Source organism: Amia ocellicauda, chromosome 18 (assembly GCF_036373705.1).
Source record: "Amia ocellicauda isolate fAmiCal2 chromosome 18, fAmiCal2.hap1, whole genome shotgun sequence".
Lineage (NCBI taxonomy): Eukaryota > Metazoa > Chordata > Actinopteri > Amiiformes > Amiidae > Amia > Amia ocellicauda.
In genome coordinates, this window is record NC_089867.1 from 18,557,258 (window position 1) to 18,581,879 (window position 24,622).

At 39.3% G+C, this 24,622-nt stretch overlaps 1 long non-coding RNA gene across 2 annotated transcripts; it reads right to left on the reverse strand.

Annotated features, from left to right (window-relative positions):
- Positions 1–483: 483 nt before the first annotated feature.
- LOC136713861 (uncharacterized) lies at positions 484–23,445 on the reverse strand. Of its 2 annotated transcripts, XR_010804986.1 has the most exons (3): positions 22,825–23,307; positions 9,464–9,614; positions 484–3,446 (listed from the first exon to the last, which is right to left on the reverse strand). It is a non-coding gene; the product is annotated as an uncharacterized LOC136713861 (long non-coding RNA). The 2 variants fall into 2 exon arrangements; XR_010804985.1 differs by lacking the exon at positions 484–3,446 and having other exon boundaries at positions 8,951–9,614; positions 22,825–23,445.
- Between the last annotated feature and the right edge of the window lie 1,177 nt (positions 23,446–24,622).

Consider the following 24,622-nt stretch of genomic DNA (forward strand, 5'->3'; position numbering starts at 1 on the left):
GTTGAACTTTGGTGACCCGAGGGTCAAGGGGATTGTAACATTAGTCTTATTGAATTGATCACAAACTTCCCTCGGTGTCCCCTGTAGGTTCCAGCACCTGGAACAGCGACAGCCTCCAGCTATCCCAGGTAACCCTTTGTCTTTAATTAGATACTTATTAAAGTGCAGTTTAAACGCAGCAAGCCTTTAATTCCGACATAAGTGAAATAATTAGGATTAGGCTGTATATTCATGTTTAATAGTGTGGATTATTTATATTTATTTATTTAACATTAATGCTTGAGAGGCGAGAAACGGTTTCCCAGTGTGTCATTCTCCCCTACTCCCCTTCTCATGTCTTTCCATTTGCGTGATATGGAAAATAATATCTATGATGTGGTCTTTTCGCCTTCCACACTTTCCTTTTGATAAGTTTCCAATACTGTAAGAAAACAGAACCAGAGAGAGGGACGAAAAAGAAAGAAACGTCAGGAAAAGGCGCACTGCCATTACAGAGGATTATTTATGATTTAATAGTACAGAGGGAAAAAAGAGAGGAAAAAAGCGTCCTTAGTAGAAGTGCAATTGAATTTGGTTTACACATCCTAGTTCGAGAAAATCTGTCAGCGGTGGAGAAAATGTCCAGGGCGATTGAGTTTGCCAAGTGTATCAGGTTTGTATAATTTTGTATTTATTTTCAATATACTGTTCCGATAAAAGCGCTTTTGAAGTAAGTCACCCATACCCATGCACTTACACAGATAATCAATAGACGTTTTAAACAAAAGCTTAGCAGGGTAGACAAAGAGTTAAAAGTTATTACTGGAGCTGTAACTCCCATTTCATATAATGAATGCAAAAAGGATAAGAAAATGCAATTAGACAAGCATCCAATTGAACCCATCCTTTTGTGTGAAGAAAAACAGAAAAAAATATAAACTATAGTGCCTAAATGTATGTATTTATTTACTTATAATAAAAACATGTATAAATACATAATTTTGTTGCTTTGCTAAACAAGACTGCAAACAAGATCAGTTTGCTATTTAAAAAGGAAAATCTACTTAAACTTGAAGGCATTGTACTAAGATTGTATAGGGTCTATGTGTTTCAGTATCCACATACACCGTAAAAAACAGTTAAAGGCAGTGCAGTATAGCAAATAATCTCTCATTAAGCATTGTGTAAGGGAAAGCTGTACAGACATGTAGGTTAAATATCCATAAATAGATTCAGGATGATGTGGCATTTTGTGAACCTGAGGTAAAATGAATATTTACCTATGTAGGAGGTGAGGACACCTCTGTCTTTCTTTAGAGGTAAGACTGCTACAGTAAGGATCATATTTCAGATGCTATAGGCCTAGCTTCTGCTGAAGGTAGAGAGGCTGGAGTGACCCAGGAGGTTAAACTATTCATTCATTGAGAGGTTTGTGTCTTCTGCCTTTTCTGCTTTTCCATTTTCTCTCTTTGATCCATTTCCTGTTATTTTAGTTCTCAGTGTGGTTTTGTATCTCTGTTGTGGTTTCTGCTAGATAGCAGGCCCTGTTCTTTAAGGCCAGTGAAAGGTCTTCTCAGAAGTCACAATGAGGAAGTGAGGCGGGGAAGTGTATCTGTGTTACACACCTGGTTTTCCATACAGCGCTTTGCTAATGTGCTTTGGGGCAGCGTGCAACATTAATATACTCCTCCACCGTTTCCCTCAGTACTTGAAGGAGACTTTGTAGAGGTTATTTATGCTGGACTAGTATGCTGCCATGGCACTGACAGTGGGAGCAGCAGCTGTGATACAGAAGATGTACAGAAGCGAAGTACGATATAGAATAGGAAGAGACAAGATAAGATGATAAATGGTAAAATTCTGAAGCACACAATGGGAAGGAAAATTGAGGTCAGGTTCCAAAACGTATTTTGGAAAACATGCTTGGAAAAAGTCTGTGGAAGTGTGTGCAGAGGTTTACAGGAGAGGTGAGGAAAGGTTTTGGTTCTTGTTAAGTGGCATATAAGCTTATATGCCATTTATGTTAAAATGAGGTTTGTCTTCGGATATAATATTTGGTATATAAGGCAGTTGGTGCAAATAATGAAGCAAACTGCATTGTGTAATCGCATAGTGAGGCAGGTGCTATAGCAGAAGATGTCTCAAGGGAGGTTTGACATGCAAAAACATCTGGATCTTTCCGCCACTGCATTGCTATTCCTGCTTTACCCAGGCACACTTTTCCCCTCGCCACGCATATCAATGTGTGGCTTTGAGTCACTGGGTAAATTAGAATTCTGGGAAATGAACAATTTTGATGTCCAGAGTTGCCATGTTGCCCCCATTGCCTCATACTATGGAATTCATATTTTCCATGTACAAGGTTGGTCCGCATAGCTCTGAGCCTAATATAGAAGTAAACACCATAGACCACTGGTGTTGCAGCTACTTACAGCACATGCCGAGTGTATTCAAATCGCCCCAGCCACCATACTTCAGATTGATTAATGCCTTATTTATGGTTTTCCTTTTGTGGGTAGACCTTTATGTATACTGAAAATAAATAAGACAAAATCAAGCATCACTCTGTCATCTTACTAGGAAATACCGAACCCAAGGAAATACATGTCTGCATGCCGAAAAGGCTTCTCTAGCAGTGAAAGTGAGGTAATGCTGAAGCAGAGCTTGTTCCTGGTATTTTCCACACAAAGCAAAGCAACAATCGCAAATGTGGAACAAGAAATTTGAAAACAGTGTGACTTGCTGCCTTCAATGAGCTCAACCAAACTATTAGTAGCTATTCTACGATTTGTAAACGGCAGCAGTCTCTGGGATTTCTTCTTTCTGTGCTAGACTCGGAACTTCTTGACATTCTTCTATAGAATACATCCACTTACACAATTGCAGTTATTTCATGGAGATGTATGGAAGTGTTTTAATTAGTGGCATCATACTTGCTTACATTTTACAATTCCAATCTTCACTAAAGGGCTCAATTGCATCTGCCAGTTAGTGAAATCTTACAGTCAGGCTCATGCCACTGGAGTTCGACTAGTCACTGTCACAATGAACAACACTTTTCCAACTTCATTAACTGGCAGAAACCCACTCTCATTTTGTCTCATTTAGTCCTTCTGTACTTTATATGGCGCTCACAGCACAGAAATATTTTTTAATCACCTCGCAAATCCCCTATGTATCTAAAATAAGTTTAGCACGCGAAGGTGCATTGAAGATATTGCATGATTGAAGTGTAATTAAGTGGCACAAAAAAAGATAGCACTTTTTATCCAAGGTGAATGAGCCCTGGGGGCAATCGTTTTAGTTTCTGCGCAAGCGGAGTGTATGAGATTTTGAGCAGGATTAGTTAATGACATCAGTAAAATAATCGTGCTGTTTTAGGAGGATTGCCTTCAGACTTGGGGACAAATGTGAGGATTGGAGAAGCTGCTTTCAGTGTAATGGTCAATGGTGTTGTTTCCGAGCAGCTGAAATAAAACAAATAAAAATAAAGTGTTAGAGCTTCCAATGCCAGCGCCTAGCACAATCCAGTAGAGCTCATCTCATCCTAAACAGCCCTGCAGAAATAAAACAATTTATAGATATGTGAAATACTTGCATTTAATTTTCTCACAACTATCCCTTTATATTATATATGAAATGAACCAAATTAATTTGCACCAGGACTCTAAAGTAACAATGTAATCTCACTGTTATAGTAGGGTTGCAAATGGATTTCTGTCTGATGCAATTTTATAAGAAGCACTCGGGGGGTCACCTTAAAAGAGGTTGCCATTTTTTAAAGCCCAAACTATCCTTTGGCCTGTCAGCGGTAAAATGTTTGCAATGCAATCTGTTTTAGGCCATCGATTGGTGCAGTATCGCATCTTGTCATATGGTTTGCATGTTACATGTGGGGTATTGGCAGAGATGACTAATTTTATACCCAGATGTCCCTAATAAAGTCACAAGTATCTGCTTACTTGTACCCGATCTTGTGTTTAACACTTCCTGACCACTGCAAAATGGTTTGAACCCTATTAAATGCTAAAGCAATCTGACTGCCTTCACATTGTTTAGGAAATAGCTTTTAAAACAAGATTTAGGGGCTATAAATAAAACGTGGTACTTTTATAACTGCTTTCAGTTTAGACTGCCCTTTGTCAGTTTCATGTCATCTGAGCAATTAGGAAATAAATGCACAGACAATCAAGGGAACCTCAGGCTTTACATATCTGTGAAACAACGTTAAGCGTAACGCACTGAATACTAGCCGATTGTTCGCTGCCGTGGAGATTAGCTATTTATTTAAAATGATAGCTTCCAATTTGATATCCGCGAATAAACAAATATAGCCATTTTCTGATGATACTGCAACATAAGCTAATTAAACACAAAATCACCAAAGTCAATCAAGCGTGCTAAACTTGGATGCAGAGTTGCAATCAGGGCTATAAGCAGCATTAAATTAATACATGTATTAGAGACACTAATGGCATAATCAGGTTGTGGAGGTAGACAGTCAAAAGAAGGAAGATTTGTTTGATTTTGATTTTTAAATGCAAGGACAGTCTTTTGTAAGTAACTGGTTTCTGTCCTACAAAATTTGTTTACTGTGATTTGGCATCTGGAATTATCAGTTGTTGAAAGCCACTTGGTTAAAATAAAAAAGGTGTTATGTGAACATTAAAATAAGGATCTGCAAATTGCCCATTTCTATAGGGGAGGCTCATCTGACACGCGATGGCTCACACACCACCTGTTCAGCTATCTGTCATGAGATGAAAACTCAGCTGCAGTGAAACAATATTACCCCTTTTACTCCAAATCCACAGAGCATTCCCAGAACTTTTGATATGTCACATGATCGCACCAAAATACCCCCTGGGCTAAAAATCAGAACCTAATTTTAGGTGATATATGAAGACTCCCCGGCCAGTTGGCCTCCTTTGTGAGCGTCCCAAATAATGTTGCACTTTGGCCAGGGTTTATATCTTTAAGGACTGGAAGCAGCTGCCTTTTTATTTTTCAAATTGCACCAAAAAGTCCTTGGCAGAGGTCACTGAATTTACAGCCATTGAGGATTTAAGCGGTGTTTTCAGAAATGGCAATAGTTAGGCATAAATAAAACTGCTTTCTGGTTATTTATTTGTATTTTATTTTTTAAATCTTCTTTTTTATTTTATAAATGGTTAGATTGTTATAAATGTGCCCGGCTCCCATAATACAGCAGACTGGTACTGCTAGGATTAAGGGCACTGTCACTCTGGTGCTACTTAAAATCACATACGAGCCAACCCTGCACCCCCCCGCCCTCCCTTCACACACCCCAACCCCCTCCCCCCTCCTCCTTTGCAACCTGATCAGATGGTTTGTTAATTTCATCATTTCAGAGTTTTATGGATTTTCCAGTTGCTGCACTTTTCATAAACAAGCATTCCCCTGACCTTCCTCTGATGGACGTCAGCATTTTCAGCAGCTATGGAATCCCAGGGCCTGAAAGTTTATAAATAAGCCTTCTATCAAGTTCCCCAACAGGTGTGACCTCCCACTGTCCTAAAACCCAACAGTTTGAACATGCACATTTTTTTATTTATGTTTTTGAACGCACTCTGCCCTGACATTGAATCTATACCGGCTGACTCCAGACATTTGCTCCAAATGGACTTAATGCTCTTCATATTCTGTGGATCCAGTTATTTTATTTTTTTTGGGGGGGGGGGTGCATTTGTCCTGCAGATACTTAACAGTAAATTTTACCCTCTAAATTATGACACTGCATTAAATAAGTTCATCGTGCCAACATAGCAACTGTAGCCAAGCAGTCATGGAAAGTTCACAAATTCCGCCTGAGAGAGCCCTAGAAAGGACTAGAATCATTCCTGCCGTCCTGCGAGTTCTAGATATTTTACCGCCCCCAACAAGGATTCACGTTTCCAACTGGTACCTTACGTTCCCTTCCAGAAATTTCTCAAATAAAGACACGGAATCTTACTAACACCCCCCCACAACACCCCTCCCCCTTGTCTCTCCCGACACATATAGTAATTCAAATCTCTTCTCTGTGCTATAAATTTTCTGGCTCCTGCAGAAGGGGGCAAATCAAAAACAAGTACACTATTACTATTTACTCTATTATCCTGTGTATGTTGTTGTTTAGTTTTTTGGCTGATGTACAGTATGGAACTACCATTCTGTCAAGGTAGAAGGACATTTGTTTGAAAGGAGCTGCAGAGAATTGTACTTTAAAAGCTCTTAATTATTTTAATAGTTTTTTTCATTGAAGTATTTAAAATAATAATAATAGAAATAATGACAACAACTGGGTTCTTATGCAGCTGTTGTCTGCATTGTCCTACAGGACAGTGGGCCTTCAGGGGTCTAGTTGGGTCCACACTACAAGTAATGAACTATAGATGTCAATAACCAGAACGGTCCGCAGGTGATCCTGTCAGCACAGCACACGTTAACTCTGTGTATGAAAGTCAATGCGAGCTGTTCACTGCAGTGGGAATCTCTGTTGTCACATATTTCCTATGGATGATATGTACTTTAATGTAATGTAATGTAATGTAATATATATATATATATATATATATATATATATATATATATATATATATATATATATATATATATATATATATATATATTATTATTATTATTTTATTTCTTGGCAGACACCCTTATCCAAGGCGACTTACAATATAAGTGCAAAACAAAGTGCAAAAATATAGTATATAATGAGATAAAATTACCCAAATTAAAAACTAACCACTTTGTAAAACAATAACAACACCCACTACAAAAATGCTCAGGATGTGTGATTTTGGGCACATTTTCATGTTTGGTTAAAAGATACACAATAATCATGACTGTACGCCGAATCGCATACGCATAAATGTTTTATTAAAATTTAACTTGCTAATAAATATCCAGCTGGTTTGTAAGTCGAGATTGAGATTCATTATTTTACCACCATGGAACTAGACAGATCTGGTCGTAATCCTGCCTTTCTGCTGATTTCCTGTTTTCTGTGCCACACATTCAGATGGTGTCCTGTAGGTCCCCCCCACTCCTATTTATCTGCACAGGCCTGAGTCAGGAGTGGAATGCAGGTGTAGCATGCTGGCATGACCGTTGGATTATTTTACATGATTTTTATAAATTATTCAGGCATCTCCACTGCGCACATGATGAGGCGATGCAGTGGGCTAATTTATGACTTGCACAGTCCATCTTTTACCTTGGCTCAGGTATAATAAAAAGAGAGAACACACACACACACACACACACATTATAAATGCCTGTCCAAATATTAGCAAATCCACCAAATTGAGCTTGGAAGATTTGAGAGAAAACAGTAAAACAATCAACTGAACACAGCAGATATGGGTGAATATAAAATAAGTTGAAACTTTGAGGGAATTAATGACATGGGCCTGTCTGCCTGTTTTTAAAGATTTATATTTAAAAAAGACAACATCCTAATCGTGAGAGCAATATTGCCTTAAATTTCCATGCTTTCCTCAGAGGGGGCAGCACTTCAAAGGGCTGAACTGGTTGTTCAGTAAGAACATTGTTGCAAGAGGTCCAGGCATTAAGATAAAATAAAGTTAACAAAACCAAATCAAAGCCATGAACAGCCCGTCAGTGATTTGTCCCCCTTCCCCCAGTGAAGACCGATTTTAAAACATTTGTGTTTAACCAGTTTACAATGTTCTTCTCAGCTGCACTGAAAATGGGACACTCAGCAGAAATATTTCATTAAATAGAAAAAAAAAACCGAACATAAAACACAGATCTAGGTATGCTGCTGTCCTTCAGTAGTTCTTAAGAGCACAATAGACCTTGACAGGTGGATGCAGGCAGAGATCCTCAATACCGCACGGGTGAAGTTTAGTATGAGATAAACAGCTAAAATGACATAATTCAATTTGGTAAATATCCTCCTACACAGCAGCCAGCCCCCCTCCACATCTCCCTCACCCTTCTCTCCAAGGAAGAAAAAGGAAAACACACACAACAGCAACGAGAACTAAAAGAGTATTCAACAAGAAGTGCAGGCAACACAGATTAGCCATTGTTCTCCGTCTCCCATTGAAGAGTGTCAAAAGCTAATAAATATTTCAGAATTAGGTGTATGTCAAGCCAGACCTTGTCTATCTGGCGTCTGCTCTCTCGGCTTTCAGAGAGAGACAGGTGCAAGGAGATGAAAAGGGATTTCGTTTCTAAACCAGCTTTTTATTCTTTCTATAGACCCTCTCCGCGAGAAATTCTGATGTAATCAAACACCGAGCGTTTTTTGAAAATGAACATAGTTGATCCTTCGAGACATATGGTGACCTAACCAGGGTGAGGGGGGGGTGGACAGTGCTTGCGGTGTGGTGTTTTTAAAATAAGGCTTTCTCCTCACAGCATTTCCAGCTTGCACTGACAAAGAAATTAGTAGATGGAAGCACAGGGGTTGCTTTCAGATTACATTAGAGAAAAGTCATCCAAACATACCTTAACCTTACCCCACACACCTAATAAACACATTAGTCTTATTATTGTCATTTCACTCCTGTATGTGCAGAACAAGGAGGAGCTGACTGATTAAAATCGGGCAAACTTTATTGGAATCACTCGCTCACTGCCGTCAGATTCCTACTTAATTTGCTCGTAAGCCAAATGTACGAAATCGGGAGATTATTGTGATTTTTGTGGAACACTTTTCTAATTACTTTGCACTTGTGTGATTGCTGTAATAAATATTAGAGAAATGAACCCCCCAACACACACACACACACACACACAATATAATAATAAAAAAAGATTAGGTTAAAATGCCAGTCAACTTTTAGATGGTTACGCTACTTTCTACCCTGCCGGTTGCAAGTAGGATTTATAAATAGGGGATAACAATGTGAGGAAGTTCTTAATCACACTTGGTTTATAAAAGTTGCCTGGTTGTAAAATTGACTTGACTTTATAATAAATGTATAAAACATTTATAATAAAAACATTTCCACTACTTTATTTAAAAAACATGTAAACATGGTCGGATCCAATTTTGATAAATGCTTCACTTTAGGATGTCCCTTGCTAATCCACACTAATTTATATGTCTTTTAACATGGTGTGAGTGATTGTGGTTCAATCTTTCAGGCCTTTGCAACTCTCCAGTAGTTGGCACCTGGCGAATTCAGGCGCAGAAACACAATAAAACCGTTTTGGGGCCATCAGTAAACCCTGCCTATTCTTTAGGGTTTGTCATGACAGGAAGAAAAATAGGCTTGTGCTATTGAGTCCAGTGCAGATAGTTGAGATTCCTGCTTTTTATAGGACTACCTTAATAACCATGGAGTATTATCACTGTCCAATGTGTATTGGTACCCAATGTGTTTCCATTGATCTTAGTGGTGCATACCTACGTTTGAAAGGAGGACCTAATGACCAGCCTTACTTTACTCTCTCCTTTCAACATATCAGAGGTTTAGCTCTTCAATAACTGTGGTGTCACCTGTTTATTTTTCTTTAAAGGTATACTTTTCAAAGCTTGAGTGTGGTGCTCTCATTGCCATTTTCCAGTGACACTTTGTTTCCACTTCTTCTGTCAGGCACAAGGGAACGGACCCAGTTGCTCCATTTGGAAAGCAGCTCCTGGAAGAGACCTGGGAAGAGGAGGAGAGACAAGAATGGAGATGAGGTGGGGAGAAAGGGCAAAGCGGTGAAAAAATGAGTGGGTGGTTATGTCGTTTTGTTTATACTCACACCACCCCAAACATACCTGAAACTACATGATATTGTAGCCTCCAATGAGGAACTTCGGGAATATTGTGGGACAGGATAGTTGTTCCAGACTCCCTCCCTCATCTACATAACAGTACAATCCCTTTCTGCACTTCTGAATAACAGGGTGTCACAGTTGCACACTAATTGACACCCAGTGGACCTTACGGCACCTATTGAACACCAATCCTCAACCCCACCTCTTTAAACTGACTCCGACAGTTCATTCCTTAAAATGCCTTTGCTTTTGAAATGTAACCAATTAATGACTGAAACACTCTGATGCGTTGTGCTTCGTCCCTCATTCTCTACAGGCCACGGAAGGCACAAGATGATCCTTCTGTTGTTTAATTAGCGTTTTTGTCCTTCGTCACTTCTTGGGTTCCTACTGGTCTTCTACTGTGCACTGGAAAACGCGCAAGCTCAGACCTGGAGAAAGCTTACAAATAGGAGGATGCCATGCGGTCCTGTCTGGCTCATTCTGCTGCTGAGTAGCTTATTGATCCACGGGCCTCCTGAAGCTGCTTGTTAGACAATACCAGTAAATCAGCTGCTGTGACATCCTTAGGTAGTTTGTACCAAACACCCCACAACCCTGTGAAAAGAAGGGCCTCTTCTGTAAGCGCACTATGTGATAAAATAGGAGTGTATTCACACGCACACCCACAAAAAAAACATAAATTTAACATTCTGGAAAATATAAAAATCATGCAACCTTAGACTCCCAAAGGCAATTAGCCCCCCCCACAAATTACAATTCTGAAGAATAGATAGGGTGCAAGCCAATATGTAACCTATGAGAAATCTTCTCACAAACAGCCGCTTTAAAAAAAAAAAAAAAGGGCTCAGTTTTCATATAAAGACCAATATATTTGACATTGTTTTGTGATGTTTCAGTCTAAAGGCTGTGTTTCGGAGCCTTCTCTGTCATCATTAGAGGCTGGTGTGTCTCTTGAACAAACAGGTCGGGTTTTGCTCTCCCTTAGCTGTATTATGTCTTGTTTTCTGGTTTCCATTCCAGTCATCAAATGCTGCTTGCAACATAATGAGAGATGTGGCAATTAATTTTCTTTTAATCAAGGTCGAAATGAAGTAAATTGGTACAGCTCTGCGAGCCCTCGTTTTCTATTTTTGCAGTGATGCAAAACAAATACGATAAAATTATGGCCCTCCTCACCTTATGTAATTAGAAAGCGTGAATGATCAGAGAGAGATGATATGTGATATACAGTACCTCCAACTCTTTCTCCCCAGAGATCAGATTTCAGCTCACTTTGAACAGATGACCATTTTTTTCCCTCCCTTCTTAATTCTCTTGCTGTTTTTTATTTTTTTCTCCCTCCTCCTCAGTCTGGTTACCGACAGAAAGTGCAGCCCAACGTGACTTTGTGTGCAGGGCTGTTGTAATGCCTCTCAAATCTTATTAAAGACCACGACTGGAAAGGACCTTTGCTGACTCCACAGATTTAGATGAACTATGTTGTTTCAGATTCATACAAGCCGATTAGGATTTTATTAAAATTTGATTTAGCTCTGCCATCCACCTATCTTATCGTCAGCATGTGTCTGGATGACTAGCATTGTTAGAAGCTGGATGGATTAATAAACACGTAAATGATTCTGCTTATTAAAAAAAAAAAAAAAAAACGTTTTTACGATTATGGGAGTTTTTATCATATATACCCTTTGTGAAGTAAATGTACCTGTGAAGTAACTGTGCTGTATACAGAAATCCAGCTCTGTATTATGAGACTGATTTTACTTCATTTTTATTAAAACTCAGAACTCTGGAGGGGTATGTGCAGGGTTTTAAATTAATTTATTGATCATATCTCCTCCCTTTAAGTCCAAAATAAGCATCCACTAAATTAAACAAGCCCACTTCCTGCCTGACAGTTTTCTTGGCGTTTTTGCTTAATGTTTAGTATCATATTGCCCTGATTGAACTCCACACCTTCGCTTCCTGTGTAAGTGATTAAGGAAGTGGCCACCTACCTGCTATTGTGCAGTCGTTTGGTCTGTAAACAGATTATAAGAAAAAATATTGCAAGAAACCGGAGCAGAAAGCATCACACCGTGCCATGTGTTTATTCTCACACTGTGATTAGATGTAACAGATTTATGGTTTGCGTTGCGTCGCTAAGAAATCTGGGAACGTTAGTTGGATTTTTTTTTCTCTCTCCTCAGCTATAAAGAAGGACAGCCTTGGACTGTGTGCCCTGGTCAGTCCAGTTGTGTGGCTGCGATTAAAACCTGGGACAGCGGTGGCGTCGAAATGTATGAGAAAAATGCAGCGGTCTTCAAACTCTTCAGCTCTCGGTGAGCAGCGGTGGGTGAATACAGGAACAGCTGCCCCACTCTTTTAACCTTCCTCCCTGTCACCTTTCAAAAAGGTTGCATATTTACTGTACACAGGCAGCTGCCACTGTTGCTAACTTTCAAGCTAAGGACGAGCTCTCACTTCCAAAGGACATTTCTACATATCTTTATTTAATTAAGGCAGATGCCAATTCTCTTTCCTTCCATGCAATGTGACTGCATATCACGATCGACCTCATTCACAACTTCCAAATGGATACGTGTGCATGTGCTAACACTGTCGAGATGAAATGTCTTTAATGTAGGCTGCAGAGCAGGGGGGAAATTGTCTGGGAACATTGTAATCTTGGGTCTGCAATCAATTAATTGACCCCCTTTATTGCAAATTATGAATCCCAATTATGTATTTAATAAAAAGGGTGATCGGAATCGCCTATTGTTACCCAACCTGGAGGATATTTTCACTCCTTTTCCAGTGTTAAGCAGCAAATCTGGCATTTAAATGTAATGTGAAAAGTCATAGTGCTCTCATTTTGGTACACTAAAAATTGTTTGATAAGTTCTTTTGAATCTCCTTGCTTTACATTTCCATAAATACAGAGCAAAGCTACCTGTGTCTTGTTCACGGCTTTAACGATGTCTAACAGTAAATCAGTAATAGCGCCACCTCATCCACTCAGTCGAGCAACAGTTCCACATGGCTATCTACATTTACTTTCTGCAATGGCCCCCAGGCAAACTGCAACGTTCCTAGCCGCGGCATAAATCGTGGCCAAAATGACAGCAGTGTCAAGAACAAGAGCATCCTTCCACCCTGCCGGTGTTGCCGGGATCACATTTAATAATCACCGTCTATTGCGAGCCGTAAACCCAGTGCCTTTACAGAAAACGGATTCGTTCAAAATTAGCTGATCCATTTTTTTTTCTCGCCCAGCACCCCCCTCCCCCTCCGCTCAGCCTCTCCTCTTGTAATTTACCACACGATGCAAAAATGAGCGTAATAGATAGGCCCTGTACCCTACAGAAAGAGGCCCGGGTCTTTGCTGACTGGACAGGAGAGGAGAGGAAGGCCCTGCCTGGCAGTGGCTCGTCTGCACGCCTGTCTCCTGAGCAGCAGCCAGTGTGGCTGCGTTGGAAGGTCTGGGATCAGTATTCATTTCCAGGTCTTTTCCCCCCTCCCGAGGGAGTCGGGGCCAGACTGAGGCAATGAGGGACGGGTCCCCCATCCCCCCTTCTCCACCCTCAATGGGAATCTGCAGATAGTCTATCTCCCAGGCAGGCCTGCAGTGCGAGGGGATGGAGGCCCTGGCCACGGCCTCAGAGCCGAGTGGGGTCAATGTGCATGACCGCTCAGACCTGTAGAGGAGCTAAAGTACTGTTGTGATCCGGAGAGATGCAAAACAGTTATCTCACATCAATAAATCAGTTTATCAGTGGTGGGCAAGAGCGTCGAGATCATGCTTTTTTGTTGTTGTCGTTATTAAGTCATTTTTTTTTAATTGTACAAATCACACGCTAAGTGCATTTTTTCCGTTTTGGTTTTCAAATGAAACAATCACAGTCTATTTATTGGAGTAGGAGTGTGTAAGCTTCAGTCCCCAGCCCTAACTTTGCACAGTTTTATACAGTGTATGACAAGCATTATCTCAACAACAGTTCTCAGGTTCAGTTATATTGTGACAGCTATCTTGGGGAGTTTGAAATGGATAAGGAACTGTAGTCATTCAATAAAAATGAAAAAAAAAACACATTAAAATTGATCTAATTGGAAGAAAATGCAAAAAGAAAATAGTGCATTCATTATCAAGATTTCCCTACAGACTAGCAGCCTTTAACAGGCTTAGGCCAGGAATTCCAAAGTCTAGGAGCGTATACACCACATGACACTGTCCCCCCGAATGAACAACGAAGAATTAGGAAGAGCTAACAGACTGTCCTCCACAGGATATAAATTACGAGCATAGATGCAGAATTCTAACTGATTGGTAATATAATATCCAGCCCATATGATATACTCTTTGCCTTTTTTGGTTTATTGCATAAACTTAGCTCAGTGGTGCAGAAAAATGCATTGTCCGGGTTCAGGAGTGAGCAGAAATGTGCACAATTCTTCTTCATACACCCAGGCTGTGTGCGTGCCGTGTTTTGCGATATGAAAATGTGTTTGTTTAGTTGATGCAGACAGCGTTCAAGAACTAGGTCTAGACGTCTGATTTCATTTTAAATTATGCCATGGAGATGAAATTAACAGCAGGCTGTCATAGCTAAGAAAACATGAACTGCGAGATTGAAATGATGTCTTTCAGAGATTGGCTTTTTTTTGGTGGTGGTGGTGGGGGGCGTTGTCTTTAGATATAATATACATTAGTGATTAAAAAAATACTTACTTAAAAATATCTCAAACCTGATGTAATTGACTTACTTTACAATTTTTTGGAACAAGATCATCTACCCAAGGAATTCACACACTCTTTCAAATTAATAACTGAAAATGCCTTCTTTTTTTGTAAAGAATCACTTTTTACATTACTATAATTAAAATATATTCATGGTTTTAACGGTATAGATTTAAGATAATGAAGCGTAACAAATATATAGTGTATAAGGTCAGGACCTGTTAATCAAGAGATTTGCAACCAGAGGCAATTTATGTAATACTCTGGTTCATTGCTGCAATAGTAAATCAGGTATTTGGCTGAAGAACATAATTAAAATAGATATATTTTACTATAATATATAAATAAATAATGAAGAAAAGAAAAATCCAGAAATACCTTGATGTGGAGTCACTTCTTTAATTATATCAGAGCAAGCCTTTAATGATTTAATGTATTTATTTTATTTTATTTTGTCTTTTAGAATAATGGTCGTAAAATACCCTCCCATTTGATTATCATGCAAGATCTGCAGTAGGATTTTTAATTTAAAGCTAAAGACTCCTAAGATTTTTGCATACCCTGCTCCTCTGCTTTGTAATTTATTGAAACACCAGTGCATAATAATCTCCACAGTTCATCCCTGTAGACTTGGCCTCCTGGATCATCCCATACATGTATTTATGTCATTGGAAGGATGCATCTTACAATAATGTGTGCAGAAAATATTTTCTTTACTAAGTCGTTTACAGTATCAGACTTGCATTATGTTGTACTCCATATTTTGTTAAACCACTTAAAAATATGTAAACGGTGCACTTGGAAGAAAGTTTGTCAATGTGAAATGCCAGCCTAGGAAGACAGTCAAATAAACCTTAATAATAATAATAATAATAATAATAATAATAATAATAATAATAATAATAATAATAATAAAACCAACTATTGACAAAGACACAGTTTCATTTAATGTTTTACAATCAATACTTAGAAATGATTACATCGAGTGCCTTAACCTCCACTATCAACTACTAAAATAATATAATACCTGTTCACCCACAGTTGCTACATTTATTTTTTGTAATGTTCAAGCCATATATTTGTGAATGTAAAAACACCACAACATTCTGGCTGACCACATTTATTTCCTGGCCTACGGGAACATAAATGCAACAAGACAAAGCACTTGTGATCTGCGTTTGCCGATGCGTTCTCACAGATACAGACGCACAGTTTGGGGGGAAAACAAGTTCCGTCTTGATGCGGCACTTTGTTTTCCAGTCAAGTACATATTAACAGATTTAAGTTCAGAGGGAAATAAATGTCTCTCTTTTGCTTCCCAGACCCGTCATTACTGCATTCGTATTGCCTCACAAAGGAGACGCGAACCCAGGCAGAGTTAGAAACAAAGTCACGTAACTGACCAATTTAGAAGAGGTCTCTTAGTTCCCAGCCCACTGTACTCAACAAGACATTTTGCTGTTTTGCTCTTTGTCAAATTAGCATCTTAGAAATAACTGGATTTTATTGTCTAGATGTTCTTATGTCCTTCCTGTATCTGTGTATTAAAACAAAAAAATCTGTCTGTCTTGTTTTGTTTGTTTTGGTTCATTTATCCATCACTTCACAAGTACTTAAGCACTCTCATTGATTCCTAGTCTGTTTACTACAAACCAATCGGAGCACTGATTTACACTTTTCCAAGGGGCAAAGAAGTCGAGTGTATCAGATGATAGACCGCCTCGATTGCCCCTGCTTCCAAATATGTACATGAGGGAGGTGCACTCTGGACAGGAAATAACAGAAAGATAAGTGGGTAAAAATGTTCCTGGGTGGTTTTGAGATGACAGGCAATGGCTCAGACATTCAAAGTTCAGCCAAGAGAGTACAGGCACGTGCAAGAGGAAATGTCACATAAGCACAGAGGAAATGTTGCCAGAGAGAGAAGCCCATTTGGCCCAATAAACAGGGAAATAATGGCATGTCCAGAATGTATTGCAAAATGTGGAAGAACAGCCTGAGGAGGCAAAAGCTTTCATGCTACTTTGTTCCACGAAAACATGGTTGCCAATCCAATGTGATTTTTAGATGCAAGGAGGTACACGCTACAACTTAAATGTGACTATTCACATATTTTCAATGAACTTTGTAAAGATATGTAAATAATTAACAATACTTAATAATAATAATAATTAAGATTATATCAAGCAGTGTTTGTTTGTGTAGGAATTTATGAGGAATGTGCATGAAGTCTTTACTTTTTGATTTGTCAGGAGTGTGTCGGTTAGATTGAAAAGGAAAGGTACAGTTGAAGGGAAAGGCCTACACAGTGGAGATGCCCAGACCTCATACTCTATCCTAAGAAAGGCAGTTTCGCTTTGCAATGTTGCGCTCCGAAGATCACTAGGCCTGAAAGATTGGCTTGTCGGAGAGCATGTTGACTTAATTTGCGTTTTTGTGTCTGCCTGTGTTTGGGTTTTCCGTCTGGTTTGATTCAGGCTTCATAGAAAGAACAAGATAGCAACAACCGAGAAAAAAAAAACCTAACTGAGTCGAGACAGGGAGGCCGGTGACAAATTAATACCGTAGACCTGAAAGAGGCAAAGTGGCTGTAATTAAAAAGGTATCAGACACAACTGCTTAGCCTAAGCTACCCAAGCAAGAGCACTGTACTCTTCAATACAATGACTAATTAGCTCACAGGTAAAATTCTTTCTATTGATGTTGAGATGGATAAAAATGCCCTGGATCAATTTGTTGTTTCCCACAGTATCCGATGGCAGATTCCAGTGTGGATGTACTGTATTTTTTAAATCTTCAGAGGAAGAAGAGGGGGAATACGAAATATAAAAGAAAAAACAAACGTAATGCTTCATAACACGAATTCATCCACTCAAAGGTATCATGATCAGTAGGATGCAGTTAATGCGAAAACAGTTTTGAATGCCAAAGAACTCTTCAGAAGACTTGGCACTTGACTCCTATTGTGAAATACACCGAGAGAATACATAATAATCAAAAAGCTGGTTAAAATTGAATAGTTGTATTTCTTTTGTAGTTCTAAACTGTGGTAATGTTCAGTGAATAGTGACTTGTTCTTTGAAGGATTTGGAGACTTTTGTGGGACTTAAATTGTATTCAGAAAAGCACACTCCACAGTTTAAGACCTGGAAAGGTCTGCAAGTATGTAATCCATTACTTTCTTTACCTTATATGCATTGCATGTCTATTTAATTTATATACATACACATACATATACATGTATCCTAGCACCATGTCACTATATATATTCATTATATATATATATATATATATATATATATATATATATATATATATATATATATATGTGTATATATATGTATGTATATGTTACAGAAATCCTAGTGACTTTATCATATACATGTGTAAAATTGTAAAACTACTAATTTAACTTAGAAATTACGTGTGAAACTAGTCCTACAATATTTGTGTCTTATGTGAGATATGTCTGGAATCTATGTGCACTCATTATTTATATGATTTCCTTTATTCAGTTTCCACTGTCCTATCATTTCTTGTTGCCTTTATTTGGAAACATTGTGAAGGGCGCTGTGCACCAAGGTTATCTCAACTTTTCCTTGATTCTCTAGAAGAAATGGCATTTGCACTTAATACTTGTGAAGTGTTTCTTTTTATAGCCATTACAGAGGGTAAATAATGTCTGTTTTGGAGCCCTTTTAAAGTAGCTCTTCTCTTTATCTCAAGTCCTTGCTTTGTCATGTGCCGGATCCTTAAAAATAAGGACACTTTTGTTGAATAAATGCTTGTGTGTGGAATTAAGAAAAAGAAAAGAAAGACAAAATAAACCTGTTGAGCCATTTAAAACCGCAATGTGCCCCTTCAGAGAGGAGGCTTCTCTAAATAAAAGGTGCAATTTCATAAACCCTTTGATATTAACAGTTCTAAGGACTTTGTTACCGCCCAGTCTAGGAAATTACATCTGACTTAATGCATTAGTCACAATGAAGACTAAGATTGCATGAATTGATACTCTTTGTTGTTATTAAAATGCTGTGCATGCTTTTTTTCTCTTTAAATCTAATCCTTTTAGACGTATACATCAAGTGAAACCAGGTGTCAAAAGGGCAAGGTTGACCCTAAAAGAAAAGCATAGTGCTCAGAATGTGTTGGTTCTGCTCCGAGTGAAGAAATACCTGTTGTTTAGGTAGAATAATACAGCCTAAGGCTCAAGCTGCAATAAGGCTGCTGGTTAACTTATCTTGTACCTTCCCTGTAATTTTTTACAGCACATTTCAAAACCAGTTCTTCCCATAAAGGAGCTTTTTGCTGTACCAGGGAAGTGGGAGAAAATCCCCTTTCAGCATAGCGAGGAAGAAAAGCGAAAGTGAAGTGACTCTCTTAAGTGGTCAGACTTGCAGTGTGACATTTCTAACCTTCACCTACCTTGTGATTAGCTTTTAATGCCTTATAATTAGTGGTAGCAATGACAAGTGAGCAGGATTGGTTGGGGGTTGGTTGGATTTACCCTTGAGAGGAGACCTGATTAATCAATGGATCTCGATAAATGTACTGGATCATTACTGAATCAAGTGATCCGCAGAATAATTTATTGATTTCTTTCCTTTGGTCTTTCTTTATTGTTCTTTGCTGCGGTATCCCCACATGACCGGTGGGGGGGGGCGGGGTTGGGTGTCATGAACTCACAGACTGAAGTCTCAAGCCGCAATCTCGTATCTCGAGGATTGTTTGATAGCTAATGGCACAGGCAGCAGCTGTGTGCTTGCATTCTGGCCACTGGACATACTGGGAGTCAAGGATCTGACACTGGGCCATGGGTGGATGGGAAGGAACCAGTGTTCTGAATGACAAGAATGAACTGGGTGGGAGGCTGTTGCTGGTAAAATAGATACATTAACAAGTTATGATGTAATTAAAACATAAATACTTATCAATGTCCTACAGTACCTGGAGGTTAGGATGATTTCATATGTGAGATTATAACATTGGTTTCCTACATTCATACCAGTGAGATAGTATCACACATCTGACATATGTTAAATGATTGGTTATGTTGCGGGAGGGCATTCTAAACCACAGTGAACGCAGTACCAGGGTGCCTGGTGTGTACTTTTGTTTCCACGTCCATGGTTTTGCACAGTATTAAACTACTGTGTAGAAGTTGAGCTTTCCAGTGGTTAAGGATAAGGACTTGTTACTGCGAGGTTCCCAGTTCAAGTCCAAGCTCATTGTAACTCAATGGTGTTAGTTACTGGAGTGAACTGCTTACTCTCCTTGGTGTTTGTCCCCTGCATAAGACTTCATTATTTTATATATTTTAAGTTGCATGATCATCATCAAAAAATGTATCTGTATTATTTATGATTCTATTCAGCAAAATAAAATGACAAGGGTGGAACTGTACAGAATGCTGTAATGTTTCTTCCTTTAACCGTGCTCTCTAAAGCAATACACTAATTAGGGTTATTGGATCCTTCCAAATGTTAATTTTATCCAACCATCCACAAGCCTTCTGTAGGTTATCAGCTATTGTTTGATAGGAAAGAAAACAACAAAAGTTTGCCGTCCGACCGATCTTGACACCATTTGCAGTTGAAAGGTTTTAACACTGCTCAAGAACAATGCCAGCATATATCAACATTAAAAATGTAACATTGTAACAATATCACACTGCCGTTAATAGGATGGGGATTTGAACTATGAACATGTGCTTTAATATTTATAAATGGGAACATTTCAAATCGGATTTTATTCAGTATTAATAGCTTTCAATGTTAAAGGCTACTCATTTATTGAAAGAAGTTAAAAGGTAAGTTATTACTTAGAAGCTTATATATTTTCACATTCTGGAGTGCAGGAATTTCTTATGTCAGTTTTATTCTACTGGAGGAAGATTCATCAGCAAGTGGGACTGGAGGACAGTAAGATGTGAAATATTTCAATATTCAAAAATCTAATCGGCCATTAATAATGATGCTTTTTAACAGTAGTGTTAGTCATACTAGTAGGGGAAGTAGAATTAGTGTTTCATGTGATAACAAATTGTATAAATGCTGATTGATGCCGTAATGATTTTTATTTTTAATTCAGTTAAAACATTTCCCAGCGTTATGGTGCATTGGAAGAAGCATATATTTGACACTGTAGTTGTGATTGACCATTAGGATCAGGCGTCTGACTTTACAAATTACAAAGCAGCTTAAAACGTATCTTGGTCTCAGGGATCATGAGACTACCTGCTTTGGTAGTTAACTACGCCATTGATCTCATTTGAGATTCTTTATTATGTAGAACAGAGCACATCACAAAACTGCTAATTGGCAATAATCTGTTTGTCAATAGTTCAGAAGTCTGCGGAATTCAGATAAGGAAAAGTTCAAGTTTAAAATACATTATCGCCGTTTTTATTATTCCTGAGGGCTTAGCTCCTGCAATACCTTCAAAAGGTGTCACACGCACTGAATAATTTTTGCAGAGCAATTATTCGTATATGGCGGAAACAGAGACGGCCTTCAACTTCATTGGGTTCCTTAATGTAGCATGAGGTGGAATTAATAAAGCATATATAGCTTTATTGTATTTTTATGTAAAAATCAGTCTTTCTAACACTCTGTAGCAAGATCTTCCCTCGGTGGGCAGTACGGATACTAGACCCAATAGTGTGACGTAATGCAGGGCCCATATCTTTAACCCTTTGTGTTACCTTGATATTACAGATGATGTTTGTGCAATTGAAGACAAAAGGATGCAAAGATGCCTTGACCTGGCTTTTCAACAGTTCTTATCACACTAACTGACACAGGTTTGGGTTGTATTTTCCAGCAGAGCATCTGTAATAAAAGTCTGTCTCCGTCCTCAGCTTGTATCCCACTTAATTTGCCCTTACTATGGAGAATATTTACTATGTTTCCCTGGGCTGCGGGAGAAGCGTATGTTTCCTGTATTCAGGCTTTTGCTATTCCAGACAGTCCTTTTGTGTTATTAATCACTTAGTAATACCAAAGCATTCTAACAGGGTTTTGTGCAGAATTGCAATGCTAACTATCCACCTCTGTAGCTTAAAAGTACTTCTCCTATTAAGGCAGGGTACCCGGCCTAGCCCAGTGTATGGAGCAGGAAAGTCAGCCACGCTTCCTAGCCTACACGCTTTCTACTTTGTCACAAATTCTGAATCCAAGGTATCATTTTGGGCGATGTTATTGCTATTGTTGTTGAAAGGCATTTTTGAAAGGCTCCATGGAAGCATGACGTATGCAATGTCAACACAAGGTCAAACCAAATCAAAGACCACCATGGTTACACTTTCTCTAGCCTTGCTTTTCTGAAACGAGGCTGCAGACAGTTGTGAGATAATATGTCAGGGATTTCAACAAAGTCAAATGTGTTGAATATGCTTTTAGAAAATTACCACTACTGGATATTTCCGTTTTTTTGTTGTTGGTTTTGTTATGCTTGTTTTTGTTTTGGGGAAGTGAAAATATTTCTATTTAAACAAATGTTCACCTCACCATAACTCACTTTTTTGCACACTAGAATAAGATGACATTTGCACATCGTGGGTGGAAGATTACTTTAAAGTGGTCTGTACTGGAAATGTACCAAAATACACACCAGAGCAAACACAATCTACACTGTCAATAAACAAGTACCAACATAGTTTTTCATAGTGTTATGTTCTCCTTTCTTCATATTTTCTTTTTGTTGCATGCACAATCCGTTAAAACTCAAAAAGTCATATATCGTGCAACCTGCCCTAATTCTTAGCTTCAGAAAAGATTATTTAAAAAAGAGTTATGTAAATAATACATCAGTGATTTCAACCTCCTTCGTTGGATTACCAGCCGAAGGCGTTAAAAACGACCAATTCAGGTTGAAATCTTGTACCAACTACCACTTGACAGAATGCAATGCGGTGCTGGTTGAAATAACCTCCTTTGCACAGGCAGCATATGTTCAATATCGAAAGTTGCACACAGAGACCTGTCACGTTTGTGATCCGCTCCGGTTTTTCTATTCTGCAGCTGCTAACTGCAAATTTCAATTAAGGCTTCCCATTCCCATTGGAGTGGCATCCATGGCAGGTCTTCCGCTCTGCTCGCCCCGTGTTAGAAATAGGAAAATGCAATAATAAAACAAGAAAGAGGGGAAAAAAAATGAGGCAACTTTGATCACGCATGCTCCCATAACGTCCATCCTAAACACACATTTTCCCTTGAGTTGGAAAGTCACCGAAAGCCGCCCGAAGTACAGGTAAGACTTTTTTCCTCCTCACCTCCTGAACGTCTTTTCGCAAACATATCATGCCTTTTGAAATGCGCAGCCACATTAAAGTGTGTCTCTGTTTTTTGGTGTCTTTGCTTCGCTGACTTGGACATACCTAGCTGCTGTGAGACATGTGAAGTGTCCTCCTCTGTCGACGGGACTCTGGGCATCAGTCAGTTTGGGTCCAGTTTAAATGTGCGCTGTGTCCCCCTCCTGCAAAACGGCATCAGAGCACCTCCGCGCCGGGGCGAGAAGAGCGACCTGTACATACATAGTGGCTCAAAACAGCAGCCGGCTCTTGCACACAAACGCGCAAACTTGCCCGAAAAAGGCACATGGCAGATTACAGTCCGCCCGAGAAAGACGGCTGTTTCATTTATGGGAGGACTTAAAAAAAAAACCCAGCAGCGACTTTATTGCAACTTTTTGTGTTTTAGTGATAGGGAATCGTGCGACTCCACAGCAAGATCTTTATCCGCGAACAGTGCTGGCGAAATTGAAACTGAATATATTATTTTGTTTCTTAATATATATGTGTGTCTGTATCTGTGTTATCTTGATGGGTGCCTGTGCGGACGACGGCTCTGTTACACGAAAGTTATTTTTAATATTGCTGGTATTGTGAGAATGCACAACGTGATTTGTAATTTGCGTCAGTGAGTTTAGAGGACGAAACGCGTGTAGTAGTGTATCTGTGTTACAAGCTGCAAAGAAAAGTTTCTGATTGTCATTATGACAGCTCCAGCCCATTTTTGGGGACCCGGCTGGGGGTATAACAGGTGCTCTTGTGATCAATCAAGTTTGGGGTGTGAACCGGGGATGGGGGGGGACGGACAACTAGTTTTTGGTAACTAGTGTAGTTACTGTGCTGCTAATGAGCCATTTTTAATGAGGCGTAATTGAGGGCAAACGTTTGCAGGGCGAGAGTTGTGCATAAGTCGTAAAAGTAAACGCGGAAGTTCATTTCGAGTCAATCATTTCTTTCTTTCGAAGTGCTGAAATGCAAACTTCATCCAGGACTGAATTAAACCTAGTGAGCACGGCGGGTGTCCAGAAATGAATGTACACGGAAAGGTGTGAGGGGTTTGCAGACCTGTATTTAATTCAGTATTCCGAGAGGTGATTAATGACTCCCCCAGCCCGTCGTGTGCGTCCCGTTGGTGCTCTGTGCAGTGACAAAAACCAAGATGCCCGTCTGAAATGCACCGTGATTTCGATATTAGGCTCCTACCCCAGCCTTCGTGTGAACTTTTGAGTCCCGCTTTGAGGTCGGCGGCGACGGGTTCGGTTTCACTTTAGAACGCGTTCATTCTCGAAAAGTTCTTCGCTGGCGAAGGCGCTCGGCGGCTGTTTATTGTCGGAGTTAGTAATCAGATTTCCTCAGATCGCTTTCCTTTTGTTTAATTTATTAGAGTTATTTATTCTGTTGATGATAATCTGTTTCTGGTTTCTATGGAGACCCGTTCAACTGATCTCTCGCAGAAACTCAAACTCCACGTGCCCCGGCCCGTTTAAAGGGACACTGACCTTTTCTGTCCGGAGCACGTCTTTATTTTTGTTAACGTCTGGCCTTATTATTATCGGACATCTGAGCGCTTTCGAGGGGGGAGACCGGCTCTCCTGACAGGCCTGTAATGGGTTTGCATCCTGTGCTAGCTCAAATACCGCTACATTATCTCACTTTTGAAACATTTGTGCTAAATGGAGGTGTCACAATGTATTACTTGACGGTTACACTGTTATATCTGCGGACTGCTGTTCTTTAATAAAGCTGAGCTGTAAACCTATATATCTTATTCTGCAACATAGGGTCCCCACCTCAGCTTCCCTTACGATTGCTATTAATAATAATATTATCTGTATCCCGAGTGTTGCATTTTTGCATGTATATGTATAGGCTAGGTAATGTGTGT